Here is an 18,743-nt window from a genome sequence, read left to right on the forward strand (position 1 = left end):
ATGTGGTGTCATGTGGTGTCATGTGTTATCATGTGTCATGTGGTATCTTGTGGTGTCATGTGGTGTTATGTCATCATGTGTCATTTGTCGTCATGTGTCATCATGTGTCATGTGGTGTCATGTGGTGTCATGTGTTGTCATGTGTCGTCATGTGTCGTCATGTGGTGTCATGTGTCATCATGTGTCATGTGGTATCATGTGTCATCATATGTCATGTGTCATCATATGTCATGTGTCGTCATGTGTCGTCATGTGTCGTCATGTATCATCATGTGTCGTCATGTGGTGCCATTTGTCATGTGGTGTCACGTGTCATCATGTGTTGTCATGTGTCGTCATGTGTTGTCATGTGTCATGTGGTGTCATGTGTCATCATGTGTCATGTGTCGTCATGTGTCATCATGTGTCGTAATGTATCATCATATGTCGTCATGTGGTGTCATTTGTCATGTGGTGTCATGTGTCATCATGTGTCATGTGTCGTCATGTGTCATCATGTGTCATCATGTGGTGTCATGTGGTGTCATGTGTCGTCATGTGTCATCATGTGTCATGTGGTGTCATGTGTCGTCATGTGTCGTCGTGTGTTGTCATGCATCATGTGGTGTCATGTGTCATCATGTGTCATGTGTTGTCATGTGTCATCATGTGTCTTGTGGGTCATGTGGTGTTATGTGCCATGCGTCATCATGTGTCATCATATGTTGCCATGTGTTGTCATGTATCATGTGGAGTCATGTGGTGTCATGTGTCATCATGTGTCAAGTGTCATGTGGTGTCATGTGTCATCAGGTGTCATCATGTGTCATCATTTGTCATATGGCGTCCTGTGTCATCATGTGTCATGTGGTGTTATGTGTCATCATGTTTTGTCATGTGTCATCATGTGTCATTATGTGGTGTCATGTGTCATGTGTCATGTGGTGTCATGTTTCATCATGTGTCATGTATTATCATGTGTCATCATGTGTCGTCATGTATCATCATGTGTCATCATGTGGTGTCATTTGTCATGTGGTGTCATGTGTCATTATGTGTCGTCATGTGTCGTCATGTGTTGTCATGCGTCATCATGTGTCATGTGGGTCATGTGGTGTCATGTGTTGTCATTTGTCATCATGTGTCTTGTGGGTCATGTGGGTCATGTGGTGTCATGTGTCATCATGTGTCATGTGGTGTCATGTGGTATCATGTGGTTTCATGTGTCATCATGTGTCATGTGTCATCATGTGTCGTCATGTGTCATCATGTGTCATCATGTGGTGTCATGTGGTATCATGTGGTGTCATGTAGTTTCATGTGGTGTCATGTGTTATCATGTGTCATCATGTGGTGTCATGTGTCATTGTGAGAAGTTGGCCTGATATGTAGTGTTTCCAATTCTGGAACCACTGGGTAACAGTCCAAACAAACCCCAAAGATGTCTGGTTGTAAGTCAACCTTGTTAGACAAGCTATCCTAGTGGTAGCATGGACTAAGCAGCCTTAAAGGCTTAACTTAAGAGGTCGTGTTAAGCGAGCTGTTTTACCACATACAATCCTGTAATCAAATGAAAGGACACCACACAAGTATATATTATAAAAATATATGTATTTATTTCTAAATTACTCCCCAGTACTCTTTATGAGGAAAGGGGCACAAGCGTTAAATCAAAAGCACTGTTACACATATAAAGTTGCACAATTATGGATGAGGGCGGGTGGCCACTCAGACCATATATTAAAAAAGTGGTATAAGTAACACTTATCGAACAATGGTTAGGCCTAGGGCCTAGAGATTCGCTGGGAGCAGTCAGGACTAGCAATGATGAAGTCGGGAGTAGCCCACAGGAGACGGGTGCAGCACGGAAAGTGCGGCGCGCACCAATGCACTGTCAATGGTGCGTAAAAGTCAGTTAAAGTGAATTAAAAGATACTTCCGCTGAACCTAGGAACACAAAACTTTAGACACAGACCCTAGAGGTGTGTACCAGTGTATGGACACCGGCGTTGCAATGTTACCTCACCCACAGGCCGTGGGTGCACAGGGTCGAAGTGGCGTCGGGTTCTGTCACGCAGGTTCTTGGTGCTTGAGGCTGTTGCAGCTGCAGGCGCTGTGAAGCAGAAGTGTCCGGTGCGATCCAAGGGTGGATCGAAGTAGAAAAGTACCTGAAAGCAGAGGGGACAGAGTCTGGGTCACTCAGCAGTGACCAGGGTGGAACCAGGACGGAACCAGGCAATGTCGGGCGCAATCAGGCGGTTGTTGATAGGCTTCTCTCCGCTGTCACGTGGGCTCTGGGGCATCTGCGACGTCCAGGAGCAGGTCACGATCTGTCCCACGTAGGCTCTCGCCGTCAGCACCGTCGGCTTCCAGATTGCAGCAAACAGCACTTGGCAAAAGCAATCCACGCGGAACCGGGAGATTGCTTATCACTCGAACCAGGAGGGTCAGAGTGGGGGCTCCTTTTCACAGGAGCTGGTGCAGATCTGGAGCAACCAGAAAAGCGAGTCGTATTTCAAAGTTCGTCGGCACAGGGGCCACAAGCCAGCTGGCAAGTGACCGGGCCAACGCGTCGAGCGCACACAAGCAGAAGGGCCCCACGCAGCACTCGTCGAGTGTGGAGGGGTGAGCTTTGGTGCAAGTGGAGCTCGGGGCTGGGGCTTCTCAAACCCCGGTGTACAGCTTCGAGGGTCACTCGTGGGCTGCACGGTCAGCGTCTCGTGGCCTTTTCAAGATGGCGTGCCCCACGCTTCCGGTCGCCTCCACGGGTCTCAGCTCTGCAGGGACTGTGGATCGGGCAGGTAAAAGGCAGGCAAGCTTGATCTCGTCGATCTCTGTCGCTCGAGTTCCGGCGGGAACTGCAACAAAGCAAGGGTCGAGGGCTGGATGGTGCCTGTTTGCACAGGGTGGTCACTCCTTGACCACAAGGGAGATTCTTCAGTCTTCTCACGTCGTGTAGAAAGTCGAAGGGTCCAGAATTCGTTTCTTATGTTTCTTCAGGATGATCTGAGGTCCGTTGGGACTGCTCCCCCTCTTATTCGAATCTGGGGGGTTGGACATCCTGCTAGGTCCCCTCCTATGGGTGGGACCCAGGAAGGGGGTGGTTACACCCCTTTCCTTTGATCCTGGCCGCGCTGGGACAGGGGCTGGGAGGCCCCAGAACCAGTTTGGCCGGATCCTGCAAGGGGCAGCCTTGTGCTCCCCAGGCAGTGTCTGGTTTCTTTGAAACCTCCCTACTCCAATCCACTATCTCCTGTCTGGGGTGGTTTGACACCGCCCTGTGACAGGAAACTCTTTGTCCAGGCCTCCTCTGCCGGGTTTCGGTCAGCAGCAGGAGGCCAGACCCATGTCTGTGGCAGGGGCATCCATTTTGTGGATCTGAGGCTCATTTTAAATCAACCGCGTTTCAGTAAAGTAACATGTCTTCTCCCTCTAGAAGGGTGGAATGCTACCCCCGTCGCCAGAACTGGCGAGGGGGTAGTATTCCAATTCGTATGACACCTTACACGACATGTTTTGATAAAGCCAAACCAAAGTTGCTATATAACCGCGAGGATTATAAGGCGCTTAAGAGTATATGGTATGGCATTATCCCGGATCAGCTTAGGGAGTTGTTCCCGACAGCTGCAGACAGGCTCAGCTCATGCCAGAGCACCATCTCACATAAAACCACGCACTCTGCCTCCAGGATTGATGAGGCCTTCCATAGGAGTGGCTTACAGGTTATATATGTGTCCAGATATAGGTTTAGATATAGGTATACTATATCTAAGCAAGGGGTGATTACACCCACTTGCCCCAGCTGAGTGATCAGCCAGTTGTGTCAATTTAAGAGCCAGCCAGGGGTGGCAAAAGCTATGCTTCAGCCCCTGGTAGGCCTTGGTGGCACCTATGCCCTGAGCACCTATAGTGCATGTTACAGGGGCTGACAAGGAGTCCATTTCCAATTGTGGTATGTACCTATAGCACATGTATTATAAATTTAGAGAGAGAACAGCAGACTGGGGGTCTGATTAGCAGGCCCACAGCCTCAGTAAGTCGAAAACCAGTGAAGCAAAAAGCAAAAATTGGGGTGACCGTAGGATAGCAGACCCTACTCTCCTACATAACCCCCCCCCAAACGCAGGGACATTAAACTTAACCTTGACCAGATAAGTCTTCATGTTCTAAGTGGAAGTACCTGGAGAGACCATCTGCATTACCATGGTCAGTCCCTGGGCGGTGCTCCACTGTAAAGTCCATCCCCTGTAGGGAAATGGACCACCTGAGCAGTTTGGGATTTTCACCCTTCATCTGATTTAGCCACAAGAGGGGCTTATGGTCTGTCTGAATTAGGAAGTGAGTACCAAACAAGTATGGCCTCAACTTCTTCAGGGCCCAAACCACAGCAAAGGCCTCCCTCTCAATAGCTGACCAACGTTTCTCCCTGGGGGTCAGCCTTCTGCTAATAAAAGCAATGGGCTGGTCTTGACCATCTTGATTAAGTTGTGAAAGCACAGCTCCCACCCCCAACTCAGAAGCATCTGTCTGTACAATGAACTGTTTGGAGTAGTCAGGACTCTTCAGGATAGGTGCAGAGCACATGGCCTTCTTCAGGTCATCAAATGCCTTTTGACAGCTAACTGTCCACTGAACCTTTTTGGGCATCTTCTTGGATGTCAAGTCATTCAATGGTGTCACAATGGACCCATAGTTCTTTACAAATTTTCTGTAATACCCAGTCAGGCCCAAGAAGGCTCTGACTTGTGTCTGGGTAGTTGGAGGAGCCCAGTCCTGTATGGTCTGGATCTTGCTCTCCAGTGGTTGAACTTGACCCCCACCTACTAGGTGGCCCAAGTACACAACCTTGCTCTGCCCTATCTGGCACTTAGTAGCCTTGATAGTCAGGCCTGCCTTTTGCAGGGCCTCCAGAACCTTCTTCAGGTGGATCAGGTGATCCTCCCAGGTGGAGCTAAAGACAGCAATATCATCTAGATATGCTGCACAAGAGTCATCCAGCCCAGCAAGGACTTGATTCACCAACCTTTGGAAGGTGGCAGGTGCATTCTTCAAACCAAAGGGCATCACCACAAACTGATAATGTCCACTAGGGGTAGAGAATGCTGTTTTGGCTTTTGACTCTTCAGCTAGTCTGATTTGCCAGTAGCCAGCTGTCAAATCAAATGTGCTCAGAAACTTGGCAGAAGCCAATTTATCAATGAGCTCATCTGCTCTTGGGATGGGATGAGCATCTGTCCTAGTAACAGCATTGAGACCTCTGTAGTCCACACAAAACCTCATTTCTCTCTTCCCATCTTTGGTATGAGGTTTTGGCACAAGGACCACTGGGCTAGCCCATGGGCTCTCTGATGGCTCAATCACTCCAAGCTCCAACATCTTTTGCACCTCAGCCTTTATACAATCCCTGACATGGTCAGGTTGCCTGTAGATCTTATTCTTCACAGGCAGATTGTCACCAGTATCCACCTCATGGGTGCACCAGTTAGTCTGACTGGGTGTGAGTGAAAACAAATGTCTGTGGGCCTGCAACACCTGTCTGCAGTCCACCTGTTGTTGCTCAGTGAGGCTGCCTGCCAAGGCTACTCCATCAACTGAACCATCATCAGGGTTCTGGGAAAGCAGGTCTGGGAGAGGGTCACTCTCTTCCTCCTGTTCCCCATCTGTGGCCATGAGGAGACTCATGTCCTCCCTGTCAACAAATGCTTTCAAACGATTGACATGGAGCACCCTGTGGGGGATCCTAGGGGTGCCAAAGTCAACCACATAGGTGACTTCTCCCTTTTTCTCAATGATAGGGTAGGGTCCAGTCCATTTGTCCTGGAGAGCTGCTGGCCCCACTGGGTCCAACACCCACACCTTCTGCCCTGGCTGGTACTCAACCAGAACAGCCTTTTGGTCATGCCAGGCTTTCTGTAATTCCTGACTTGCCTCAAGGTTTTTGGATGCTCTCTCCATGTATTCAGCCATCCTGGAGCGGAGACCAAGTACATAGTCCACAATGTCTAGTTTAGGCTTTTTGAGAGGTAACTCCCATCCTTCCTTCACCAAACTCAGTGGACCCCTTACAGGGTGGCCAACCAAAAGTTCAAAAGGGCTGTAGCCAACCCCCTTCTGTGGGACCTCTCTGTAAGCAAAGAGCAAGCAGGGTAAAAGGATGTCCCATTTCCGCCTAAGCTTCTCTGGTAAACCTTTTATCATTCCCTTTAGGGTCTTGTTGAACCTTTCCACAAGCCCATTGCACTGTGGATGGTAGGGTGTGGTAAACTTATAGTTTACTCCACACTCTTTCCACATTGCTTTTAAGTATCCAGACATAAAGTTGGTACCTCTGTCTGAAAGAACCTCCTTTGGAAAGCCCACTCTTGAGAAAACTGCAATGAGGGCTTTTGCCACCACAGGAGCTGTGGTGGTCCTCAGGGGAATTGCTTCTGGGTACCTGGTGGCATGATCCACTACCACCAGTATAAATCTGTGCCCAGATGCTGTTTGAGGATCCATGGGACCCACAATGTCTATTCCAACTCTTTCAAAGGGTACCCCCACCACAGGTAGTGGTATCAGGGGGGCCTTTGTTGTGCCACCTGACTTACCACTGGCTTGGCAAGTGACACAGGAGCGACAAAACTCCTTGACATCTTCTGACATGTGAGGCCAGTGAAAGTGTGGAACAAGCCTGTCCCAAGTCTTATTCTGGCCTAAGTGTCCTGCAAGGGGAATATCATGGGCCAAGGTAAGAAGGAAGCCCCTAAACTTCAAAGGTATAACCAACCTCCTGGTTGTGCCAGGCTTGGGGTCTCTAGCCTCTGAATAAAGGAGTCCTTCATCCCAATACACTCTATGGGTACCTTGAGCATTCCCTGCAGCCTCAGCAGCAGCTTGCTGTCTGAGGGGTTCAAGTGAAGGGCAATCTAATTGAGCCTGCCCCAGGTCTGCCCTTGAGGGTCCCCCTGACCCCAGAAACTCAACCTGATCAGGTTCAAGCTCCTCAGAGACAGTCTCCTCTTGGACTGCAGAATCAGTTTCCTGTGAAACCTGATCCTCAACCTGGGGCAAGTGGGAAGGCACAGCCTTAACCCTCTTGCTCCTTCTCTTGGGTTGTGGTTGGTCTATTGTTTCAAGATCCACCACTGGTTCAGGAAGGCACTTCTTAGCCTGAGACCTTGTCACTGCAAGGACATGAGCTGAAATCCCTAGCATTTCTGCATGAGTCCTGTACTCCACTTCTGACCAAACTGAGCTTTCAAGATCATTGCCTAACAGACAGTCTACTGGGAGGTCTGCACTCACAACAACTTTCTTTAGGCCATCTACCCCTCCCCAGGAGAAGTTCACAACAGCCACACTATGGGAGGTAGTGGAGTTGCTTGCATTGGTCACTAGGTAACTTTCACCTAGTACAATCTGTCCAGGGTCCACAAAGCCAGGTGTCACCATTGTGACACTGGCACAAGTGTCCCTGTAGGCCTGAGCCAGTTTCTCATTAATTAAGGGAGTCTGCCTATATTTGCCCAGGTTACTGGGGCTTACTGCAGTGGGCAAAGATAAGTCCACATCATATAGGAGAACTGCCTGTGTGGGGATTCTGACTAGGCCAGATTCCACCTCAGTACCCAGGGTCAACCCTACTAAACCCTTTGGCTGTGTACCAACACTGCTGACTGTACTAGGGGGTGCAGTTGCTTTAGGAGCTGCAGTGGTGGGGACTGGATTTTTCTTAGTGCATTCACTGCCCCAGTGTGAAACTGATTTGCAGGTATTACACCAAGGTTTCTTTGGGCCATCATTCTTCTTTTTCTTGTTTCCATTTTGGGAACCCCCCTCCTTATTGCTAGTTTGGGGGCCTGAAGACTTCTGGTCCTTTTCTTTATCTTTCTGATTCCCACCCTTCTGGTCTGTTTTCTTCTGGTCACCTTGGTTCTGGTTTTTCTGCTTAATCCTTGTTCTGACCCATTTGTCTGCCTTCTTTCCCAATTCTTGGGGAGAGGTCAAATCAGAGTCAACAAGGTATTGATGCAACAGCTGGTTCTGACAGTTATTAAGGATCTGCTCTCTCATCATAAGATTGTACAATCCTGTATAGTCTGAAACTTTACTTCCCTGCAGCCAACCCTCCAGAGCCTTAGTGGCACAATCTACAAAATCAGTCCAGTCCTGAGTCTGTGCTTTTTGGGTGTCTCTGAACAACAACCTGTATTGCTCAGTGGTTAGGCCAAACCCTTCAATAAGAGCACTCTTCAGAACAGAGTAGTTTTTGGCATCCTCAGGTCTAACAGTGAGGAGCCTGTCCCTCCCTTTCTCAGAAAAGGAGTACCATAAAATTGCTGCCCACTGATCCTCAGGGACCTGCTGTACCATGCAGGCCCTCTCAAGAGCAGTCATCCATTTGTGGATATCATCCCCTTCCTTGTAGGGGGGGCACAATTTTTGTCAGGTTTCTATTGTCATAGGCCCTGTCTTTTTCTTTAGGAACTTTCCTGCCACCAGTGGCATCTAAGCCACACAATTTTCTTTCTCTTGCTAAAGCAAGTTTAGCTTGAGCCAAGGCTACCTCTTCCCTTTCTATTTGGAGTTGGACAGCCCTCATCCTGGCCCTATGCTCTTTTCTCTGGGAGGAAGTCATTCCTCTTTGAGATTCTCTTGAGGCACTAGAAAGATGAGAATCCCTTGATAGAGATCTCACCCTCCTGTTACCTGGGAGAATTTGGTTATGAGATCTGGAGTGGTGCTGGCCCTCTCCATTCCCATGTAGGTCCAAGTTGGCCTGGTTAAGCCTGGCAACCTGTACCTGGTTTCCCTCCTGATCCTGATCTTCAGGCTCTTCTACATCAGAGCCTTCCTCTTCCTCTTCCTCCTCCTCTTCTTCTTCTGGAAGATTCTCATTCTCAGGGGAGTTTATCCCTTCACCTGAATCTAAGGGAGCCTGACTCACCTTATCTAGATCATCCTTTTCTAGGAGAGCTTCTAGGGAAGGAATGGTAGGGCCTCTGCCCTTTTTTAGCACCCTGGCTGTGCACAAGGCACTCAGGTCTTTGTGGCTAAGGTTGTCATATCTGGATGTTGTCCCTATAGGATCAACTATTACAGGAGCAGAGCCTGAAGCTCTACCTGTATCAGACATGACTGCTAGTGAGGTGTAAGTGGTGCACTTACCTACACTAAGTGGTTTCCTACTGTACCTTGCTAGTGAGTTGTAGTCAGGGTGTGCTAATCCCTTTAATCTACAACTACTAAGTTCAGTAGAACTTAATATGCTAAGCTTTTGATTTATATGTACCTAGAGGTACTTGATGTGATCTTTCAATTTGATAAAGATTGCAATGGTAAAACAAACAGCAAGCTCAAATCCGCACCGCTGCACACCAATGTGAGAAGTTGGCCTGATATGTAGTGTTTCCAATTCTGGAACCACTGGGTATCAGTCCAAACAAACCCCAAAGATGTCTGGTTGTAAGTCAACCTTGTTAGACAAGCTATCCTAGTGGTAGCATGGACTAAGCAGCCTTAAAGGCTTAACTTAAGAGGTCGTGTTAAGCGAGCTGTTTTACCACATACAATCCTGTAATCAAATGAAAGGACACCACACAAGTATATATTATAAAAATATATGTATTTATTTCTAAATTACTCCCCAGTACTCTTTATGAGGAAAGGGGCACAAGCGTTAAATCAAAAGCACTGTTACACATATAAAGTTGCACAATTATGGATGAGGGCGGGTGGCCACTCAGACCATATATTAAAAAAGTGGTATAAGTAACACTTATCGAACAATGGTTAGGCCTAGGGCCTAGAGATTCGCTGGGAGCAGTCAGGACTAGCAATGATGAAGTCGGGAGTAGCCCACAGGAGACGGGTGCAGCACGGAAAGTGCGGCGCGCACCAATGCACTGTCAATGGTGCGTAAAAGTCAGTTAAAGTGAATTAAAAGATACTTCCGCTGAACCTAGGAACACAAAACTATAGACACAGACCCTAGAGGTGTGTACCAGTGTATGGACACCGGCGTTGCAATGTTACCTCACCCACAGGCCGTGGGTGCACAGGGTCGAAGTGGCGTCGGGTTCTGTCACGCAGGTTCTTGGTGCTTGAGGCTGTTGCAGCTGCAGGCGCTGTGAAGCAGAAGTGTCCGGTGCGATCCAAGGGTGGATCGAAGTAGAAAAGTACCTGAAAGCAGAGGGGACAGAGTCTGGGTCACTCAGCAGTGACCAGGGTGGAACCAGGACGGAACCAGGCAATGTCGGGCGCAATCAGGCGGTTGTCGATAGGCTTCTCTCCGCTGTCACGTGGGCTCTGGGGCATCTGCGACGTCCAGGAGCAGGTCACGATCTGTCCCACATAGGCTCTCGCCGTCAGCACCGTCGGCTTCCAGATTGCAGCAAACAGCACTTGGCAAAAGCAATCCACGCGGAACCGGGAGATTGCTTATCACTCGAACCAGGAGGGTCAGAGTGGGGGCTCCTTTTCACAGGAGCTGGTGCAGATCTGGAGCAACCAGAAAAGCGAGTCGTATTTCAAAGTTCGTCGGCACAGGGGTGTAGGAAGGTGGCTACCTGACTATGGTTACCCCAGATTTTTTGCCCTGTGTTTAGCTGGTTTTCGACTTAGTTGGCCTGGTTCCCTGCTAATCAGGGCCCCAGGCTATCTGCTCTCTCTGTAAAATGGATTCCATGTACCCTAGGTGCATAACTAGATTGGCTTGGGTCACCTTATCAGCCCCTGTACAGAGCACTATAGGTGCCCAGGGCATAGGTGCATCCAAGGCCTACCAGGGGCTGCAGCATATCTTTTGCCACCCCTGGCTGGCTATCTAAATTGACACAACTGGCTGATCACTCAGCTGGGGCAAGTGGGTGTAATTACCCCTTGCTTAGATATGGTATACCTATATCTAAACCTATATCTGGACACATATATAGCCTGTAAGCCACTCCTATGGAAGGCCTCATCAATCCTGGAGGCAGAGTGCGTGGTTTTATGTGAGATGGTGCTCTGGCATGAGCTGAGCCTGTCTGCAGCTGTCGGGAACAACTCCCTAAGCTGATCCGGGATAATGCCAAACCATATACTATTAAGTGCATTATAATCCTAGCGGTTATATGTTAACTTTGGTTTGGCTTTATCAAAACATGTCGTGTAAGGTGTCATACGAATTGGAATACTACCCCCTCGCCAGTCCTGGCGACGGGGGTAGCATTCCACCCCTCTAGAGGGGACGACATGTTACTTTTGCTAAAATGCGGTTGATTTTTTGAGCCTCAGATCCACAAAATGGATGCCCCTGCCACAGACACGGGTCTGACCTCCTGCTGCTGACCGAAACCCGGCAGAGGAGGCCTGGACAAAGAGTTTCCTGTCACAGGGCGGTGTCAAACCACCCCAGACAGGAGATAGTGGATTGGAGTAGGGAGGTTTCAATGAAACCAGACACTGCCTGGGGAGCACAAGGCTGCCCCTTGCAGGATCCGGCCAAACCGGTTCTGGGGCCTCCCAGCCCCTGTCCCAGCGCGGCCAGGATCAAAGGAGAGGGGTGTAACCACCCCCTTCCTGGGTCCCACCCATAGGAGGGGACCTAGCAGGATGTCCAACCCCCGAGATTCGAATAAGAGGGGGAGCAGTCCCAACGGACCTCAGATCATCCTGAAGAAACATAAGAAACGAAATCTGGACCCTTCGACTTTCTACACGACGTGAGAAGACTGAAGAATCTCCCTTGTGGTCAAGGAGTGACCACCCTGTGCAAACAGGCACCATCCAGCCCTTGACCCTTGCTTTGTTGCAGTTCCCGCCGGAACTCGAGCGACAGAGATCGACGAGATCAAGCTTGCCTGCCTTCTACCTGCCCGATCCACAGTCCCTGCAGAGCTGAGACCCGTGGAGGCGACCAGAAGCGTGGGGCACGCCATCTTGAAAAGGCCACGAGACGCTGACCGTGCGGCCCACGAGTGACCCTCGAAGCTGTACACCGGGGTTTGAGAAGCCCCAGCCCCGAGCTCCACTTGCATCAAAGCTCACCCCTCCACACTCGCTGAGTGCTGCGTGGGGCCCTTCTGCTTGTGTGCGCTCGACGCGTTGGCCCGGTCACTTGCCAGCTGGCTTGTGGCCCCTGTGCCGACGAACTTTGAAATCCGACTTGCTTTTCTGGTTGCTCCAGATCTGCACCAGCTCCTGTAAAAAGGAGCACCCACTCTGACCCTCCTGGTTCGAGTGATAAGCAATCTCCCGATTCCGCGTGGATTGCTTTTGCCAAGTGCTGTTTGCTACAATCTTCAAGCCGACGGTGCTGACGGCGAGAGCCTACGTGGGACAGATCGTGACCCGCTCCTGGACGTCGCAGATGCCCCAGAGCCCACGTGACAGCGGAGAGAAGCCTATCGACAACTGCCTGATTGCGCCCGACATTGCCTGGTTCCGTCCTGGTTCCACCCTGGTCACTGCTGAGTGACCCAGACTCTGTCCCCTCTGCTTTCAGGTACTTTTCTACATCGATCCACCCTTGGATCGCACCGGACACTTCTGCTTCACAGCGCCTGCAGCTGCAACAGCTCCAAGCACCAAGAACCTGCGTGACAGAACCCGACGCCACTTCGACCCTGTGCACCCACGGCCTGTGGGTGAGGTAACTTTGCAACGCCGGTGTCTTTACACTGGTACACACCTCTAGGGTCTGTGTCTAAAGTTTTGTGTTCCTAGGTTCAGCGGAAGTATCTTTTTATTCACTTTAATTGACTTTTACGCACCATTGACAGTGCATTGGTGCGCGCTGCACTTTCCGTGCTGCACCCGTCTCCTGTGGGCTACTCCCGACTTCTTCATTGCTTGTCCTGACTGCTCCCAGCGAATCTCTAGGCCCTAGGCCTAACCATTGTTCGTAAAGTGTTACTTATACCACTTTTTTGATATATGGTCTGAGTGGCCACCCGCCCTCATCCATAAACGTGCAACTTTATATGTATAACAGTGCTTTTGATTTAACGCTTGTGCCCCTTTCCTCATAAAGAGTACTGGGGAGTAATTTAGAAATAAATACATATATTTTTATAATATATACTTGTGTGGTGTCCTTTCATTTGATTACAGGATTGTATGTGGTAAAACAGCTCGCTTAACACGACCTCTTAAGTTAAGCCTTTAAGGCTGCTTAGTCCATGCTACCACTAGGATAGCTTGTCTACAAGGTTGACTTACAACCTGACATCTTTGGGGTTTGTTTGGACTGATAACCAGTGGTTCCAGAATTGGAAACACTACCTATCAGGCCAACTTCTCACATTGGTGTGCAGCGGTGCGGATTTGAGCTTGCTGTTGTTTTACCATTGCAATCTTTATCAAATTGAAAGATCACATCAAGTACCTCTAGGTACATATAAATCAAAAGCTTAGCATATTAAGTTCTACTGAACTTAGTAGTTGTAGATTAAAGGGATTAGCACACCCTGACTACAACTCACTAGCAAGGTACAGTAGGAAACCACTTAGTGTAGGTAAGTGCACCACTTACACCTCACTAGCAGTCATGTCTGATACAGGTAGAGCTTCAGGCTCTGCTCCTGTAATAGTTGATCCTATAGGGACAACATCCAGATATGACAACCTTAGCCACAAAGACCTGAGTGCCTTGTGCACAGCCAGGGGGCTAAAAAAGGGCAGAGGCCCTACCATTCCTTCCCTAGTAGCTCTCCTAGAAAAGGATGACCTAGATAAGGTGAGTCAGACTCCCTTAGAAACAGAGGAAGGGATAAACTCCCCTGAGAATGAGGATCTTCCAGAGGAAGTAGAGGAGGAGGAGGAAGACCCAGAGGAAGGCTCTGATTTAGAAGAGCCTGAAGATCAGGATCAGAGGGGAAACCAGGTACAGGTTGCCAGGCTTAACCAGGCCAACTTGGACCTACATGAGAATGGAGAGGGCCAGCACCACTCCAGATCTCATAACCAAATTCTCCCAGGCAACAGGAGGGTGAGATCTCTATCAGGGGACTCTCATCTTTCTAGTGCCTCAAGAGAATCTCAAAGAGGGATGACTTCCTCCCAGAGAAAAGAGCATAGGGCCAGAATGAGGGCTGTCCAACTCCAGATAGAGAGGGAGGAGGTAGCTCTGGCTCAAGCTAAACTTACCTTGGCTCAAGCTAAACTTACCTTGGCTAGGGAACAGAAATTAAGTGGCTTAGATGCCACTGGTGGCAGCAAAATTCCTAAAGACAGGTCCTATGATAGTAGAAACCTGACAAAGATTGTGCCCCCCTATCAGGAAGGGGATGACATCCACAAATGGATGACTGCTCTGGAGAGAGCCTGCATGGTACAGCAGGTTCCTGAGGAACAGTGGGCAGCAATCTTATGGTACTCCTTTTCAGAGAAAGGGAGGGATAGGCTCCTCACTGTCAGACATGAGGATGCCAGCAATTACAAAGTCCTGAAGAGTGTTCTAATAGATGGGTTTGGCTTAACCACTGAACAGTACAGGTTAAAGTTCAGAGACACCCAGAAGACACAGACTCAGGACTGGACTGATTTTGTTGATTGTGCAACTAAGGCTCTGGAGGGTTGGCTAAATGGCAGCAAAGTACATGACTTCACAGGATTGTATAATTTGATTATGAGGGAGCAGATCCTAAGTAATTGTCAGAACCAGCTCTTACACCAGCACCTGGTGGACTCAGATTTGACCTCTCCCCAAGAATTGGGAAAGAGGGCAGATAAATGGGTCAGAACCAGGATTAGGCCTAAGAATCAGGACAATAACCAGAAGAAGGAGTCTATCAAGCCTCAAGATAAGGGTGGGGATAAAAGTAAAGAAAACACTTCCCCAGGGCCCCAAAACTCCAAGAAGGGGGGTGGGTCCCAAGACACTTCTTCAACAGAGAAAAAGCCTTATTGCCATGCCTGTAAACAGGTGGGGCATTACAAAACAGACAGCTGTTGTCCCAAGAATGGCAATAAAGAAAACATACCTCCAAAGCCAGCTCCAACACCTCCTGTTACTGTTAGCAGTAATACCCCAGGAAGTGGGAGCACACCCAGGAATCTGGGTGGGTTTACTTTTGGAGCCCAGGGGGACCCTGGCCTATCCAGATCCCCATCCCCAAATAATCTTGTCTATGAGACTGGCATGGGGTTTGCCAACTTCTCTGTTTGCCCAAATACCTTGAGCAAATATAGACAAGAACCCATCATCAATGGTTTGAAAGTTGAAGCTTTTAGAGACACAGGGGCTAGCATCACCATGGTGGCTGACTGTATAGTCCCCTCTAAGCAACTTTTACCAGGTGCCACATACCAGGTAACAAACATTGATGGCATCCAAACAAATCATCCCATGGCAGTAGTAAGTCTCAGCTGGGGAGGTGTCATTGGCCCAAAGAGAGTGGCAGTGTCACCAAACTTGCCTGTAGACTGTCTACTGGGTAATGATTTGGAAATCTCAGCCTGGGCTGAGGTTGAACAGGAAATCCATTCCAGAATGGTAAATTCCAATGGAAAGGTTAGTGGGGCTGTACTGGCTATAGCCCCAATTCAAGATGTCCTTCCTGAAAAGGTTGGTAGGGCTGAGCAACTCTCTGCCCCATCTTTACCAGAAGCTCTTCCAAACCAGAATAGCAAAGCTGTTATGATAACAGCAGAAACCCAAACTGAGTCTCCTCCTGAAAAGGTTGGTGGGGCTGTGATGGCCACAGCCCAAACTCAAACAGATATGTGTGTTGTGAAGCCTGAAATGATGGATCACTCCACCCAAACTGAGAGCATGGAGGAGGAAGAGAAATCTCCCCCTCACCAGACAGTAGGACAGGATCAGCCTCCTCAGGGAACTGATCTTACCCCTGATGAAGGAACTGCCCCAGAGGTTGTTAGGCCTGGCCTGACAGAGCCTCTGATGGCAGTGGACCCTTCTCAGGTGGGATCCAGTCTGGAGCAGGTAACCTGCCCCTCTCTACCTTGCCTTAGTCAGCTCAGGGCTGCAGAGGACAAGAAGGACAGTGAGACCCAGAGGGCCCCCTGTCAAATAAAGCACCCCCATCAACAGATTAGGGGCACCAAAACTAGTAGCCCTAGTAAGGTGAAAACTTTAAAAACTCCTGAGGGAGCCCCCTTAAAAGTAGTTAGGGACCTTGTGAGAAGTTGGCCTGATATGTAGTGTTTCCAATTCTGGAACCACTGGTTATCAGTCCAAACAAACCCCAAAGATGTCAGGTTGTAAGTCAACCTTGTAGACAAGCTATCCTAGTGGTAGCATGGACTAAGCAGCCTTAAAGGCTTAACTTAAGAGGTCGTGTTAAGCGAGCTGTTTTACCACATACAATCCTGTAATCAAATGAAAGGACACCACACAAGTATATATTATAAAAATATATGTATTTATTACTAAATTACTCCCCAGTACTCTTTATGAGGAAAGGGGCACAAGCGTTAAATCAAAAGCACTGTTACACATATAAAGTTGCACGTTTATGGATGAGGGCGGGTGGCCACTCAGACCATATATCAAAAAAGTGGTATAAGTAACACTTTACGAACAATGGTTAGGCCTAGGGCCTAGAGATTCGCTGGGAGCAGTCAGGACAAGCAATGAAGAAGTCGGGAGTAGCCCACAGGAGACGGGTGCAGCACGGAAAGTGCAGCGCGCACCAATGCACTGTCAATGGTGCGTAAAAGTCAATTAAAGTGAATAAAAAGATACTTCCGCTGAACCTAGGAACACAAAACTTTAGACACAGACCCTAGAGGTGTGTACCAGTGTAAAGACACCGGCGTTGCAAAGTTACCTCACCCACAGGCCGTGGGTGCACAGGGTCGAAGTGGCGTCGGGTTCTGTCACGCAGGTTCTTGGTGCTTGGAGCTGTTGCAGCTGCAGGCGCTGTGAAGCAGAAGTGTCCGGTGCGATCCAAGGGTGGATCGATGTAGAAAAGTACCTGAAAGCAGAGGGGACAGAGTCTGGGTCACTCAGCAGTGACCAGGGTGGAACCAGGACGGAACCAGGCAATGTCGGGCGCAATCAGGCAGTTGTCGATAGGCTTCTCTCCGCTGTCACGTGGGCTCTGGGGCATCTGCGACGTCCAGGAGCGGGTCACGATCTGTCCCACGTAGGCTCTCGCCGTCAGCACCGTCGGCTTGAAGATTGTAGCAAACAGCACTTGGCAAAAGCAATCCACGCGGAACCGGGAGATTGCTTATCACTCGAACCAGGAGGGTCAGAGTGGGTGCTCCTTTTCACAGGAGCTGGTGCAGATCTGGAGCAACCAGAAAAGCAAGTCGGATTTCAAAGTTCGTCGGCACAGGGGCCACAAGCCAGCTGGCAAGTGACCGGGCCAACGCGTCGAGCGCACACAAGCAGAAGGGCCCCACGCAGCACTCAGCGAGTGTGGAGGGGTGAGCTTTGATGCAAGTGGAGCTCGGGGCTGGGGCTTCTCAAACCCCGGTGTACAGCTTCGAGGGTCACTCGTGGGCCGCACGGTCAGCGTCTCGTGGCCTTTTCAAGATGGCGTGCCCCACGCTTCCGGTCGCCTCCACGGGTCTCAGCTCTGCAGGGACTGTGGATCGGGCAGGTAGAAGGCAGGCAAGCTTGATCTCGTCGATCTCTGTCGCTCGAGCTCCGGCGGGAACTGCAACAAAGCAAGGGTCGAGGGCTGGATGGTGCCTGTTTGCACAGGGTGGTCACTCCTTGACCACAAGGGAGATTCTTCAGTCTTCTCACGTCGTGTAGAAAGTCGAAGGGTCCAGATTTCGTTTCTTATGTTTCTTCAGGATGATCTGAGGTCCGTTGGGACTGCTCCCCCTCTTATTCGAATCTCGGGGGTTGGACATCCTGCTAGGTCCCCTCCTATGGGTGGGACCCAGGAAGGGGGTGGTTACACCCCTCTCCTTTGATCCTGGCCGCGCTGGGACAGGGGCTGGGAGGCCCCAGAACCGGTTTGGCCGGATCCTGCAAGGGGCAGCCTTGTGCTCCCCAGGCAGTGTCTGGTTTCATTGAAACCTCCCTACTCCAATCCACTATCTCCTGTCTGGGGTGGTTTGACACCGCCCTGTGACAGGAAACTCTTTGTCCAGGCCTCCTCTGCCGGGTTTCGGTCAGCAGCAGGAGGTCAGACCCGTGTTTGTGGCAGGGGCATCCATTTTGTGGATCTGAGGCTCATTTTAAATCAACCGCGTTTCAGTAAAGTAACATGTCTTCTCCCTCTAGAAGGGTGGAATGCTACCCCCGTCGCCAGAACTGGCGAGGGGGTAGTATTCCAATTCGTATGACACCTTACACGACATGTTTTGATAAAGCCAAACCAAAGTTGCTATATAACCGCGAGGATTATAAGGCGCTTAAGAGTATATGGTATGGCATTATCCCGGATCAGCTTAGGGAGTTGTTCCCGACAGCTGCAGACAGGCTCAGCTCATGCCAGAGCACCATCTCACATAAAACCACGCACTCTGCCTCCAGGATTGATGAGGCCTTCCATAGGAGTGGCTTACAGGCTATATATGTGTCCAGATATAGGTTTAGATATAGGTATACTATATCTAAGCAAGGGGTGATTACACCCACTTGCCCCAGCTGAGTGATCAGCCAGTTGTGTCAATTTAAGAACCAGCCAGGGGTGGCAAAAGCTATGCTTCAGCCCCTGGTAGGCCTTGGTGGCACCTATGCCCTGGGCACCTATAGTGCATGGTACAGGGGCTGACAAGGAGTCCATTTCCAATTGTGGTATGTACCTATAGCACATGTATTATAAATTTAGAGAGAGAACAGCAGGCTGGGGGTCTGATTAGCAGGCCCACAG

The sequence above is a fragment of the Lissotriton vulgaris genome, chromosome 2_2 (assembly GCF_964263255.1).
Source record: "Lissotriton vulgaris chromosome 2_2, aLisVul1.2, whole genome shotgun sequence".
Taxonomy (NCBI): Eukaryota; Metazoa; Chordata; class Amphibia; order Caudata; family Salamandridae; genus Lissotriton; species Lissotriton vulgaris.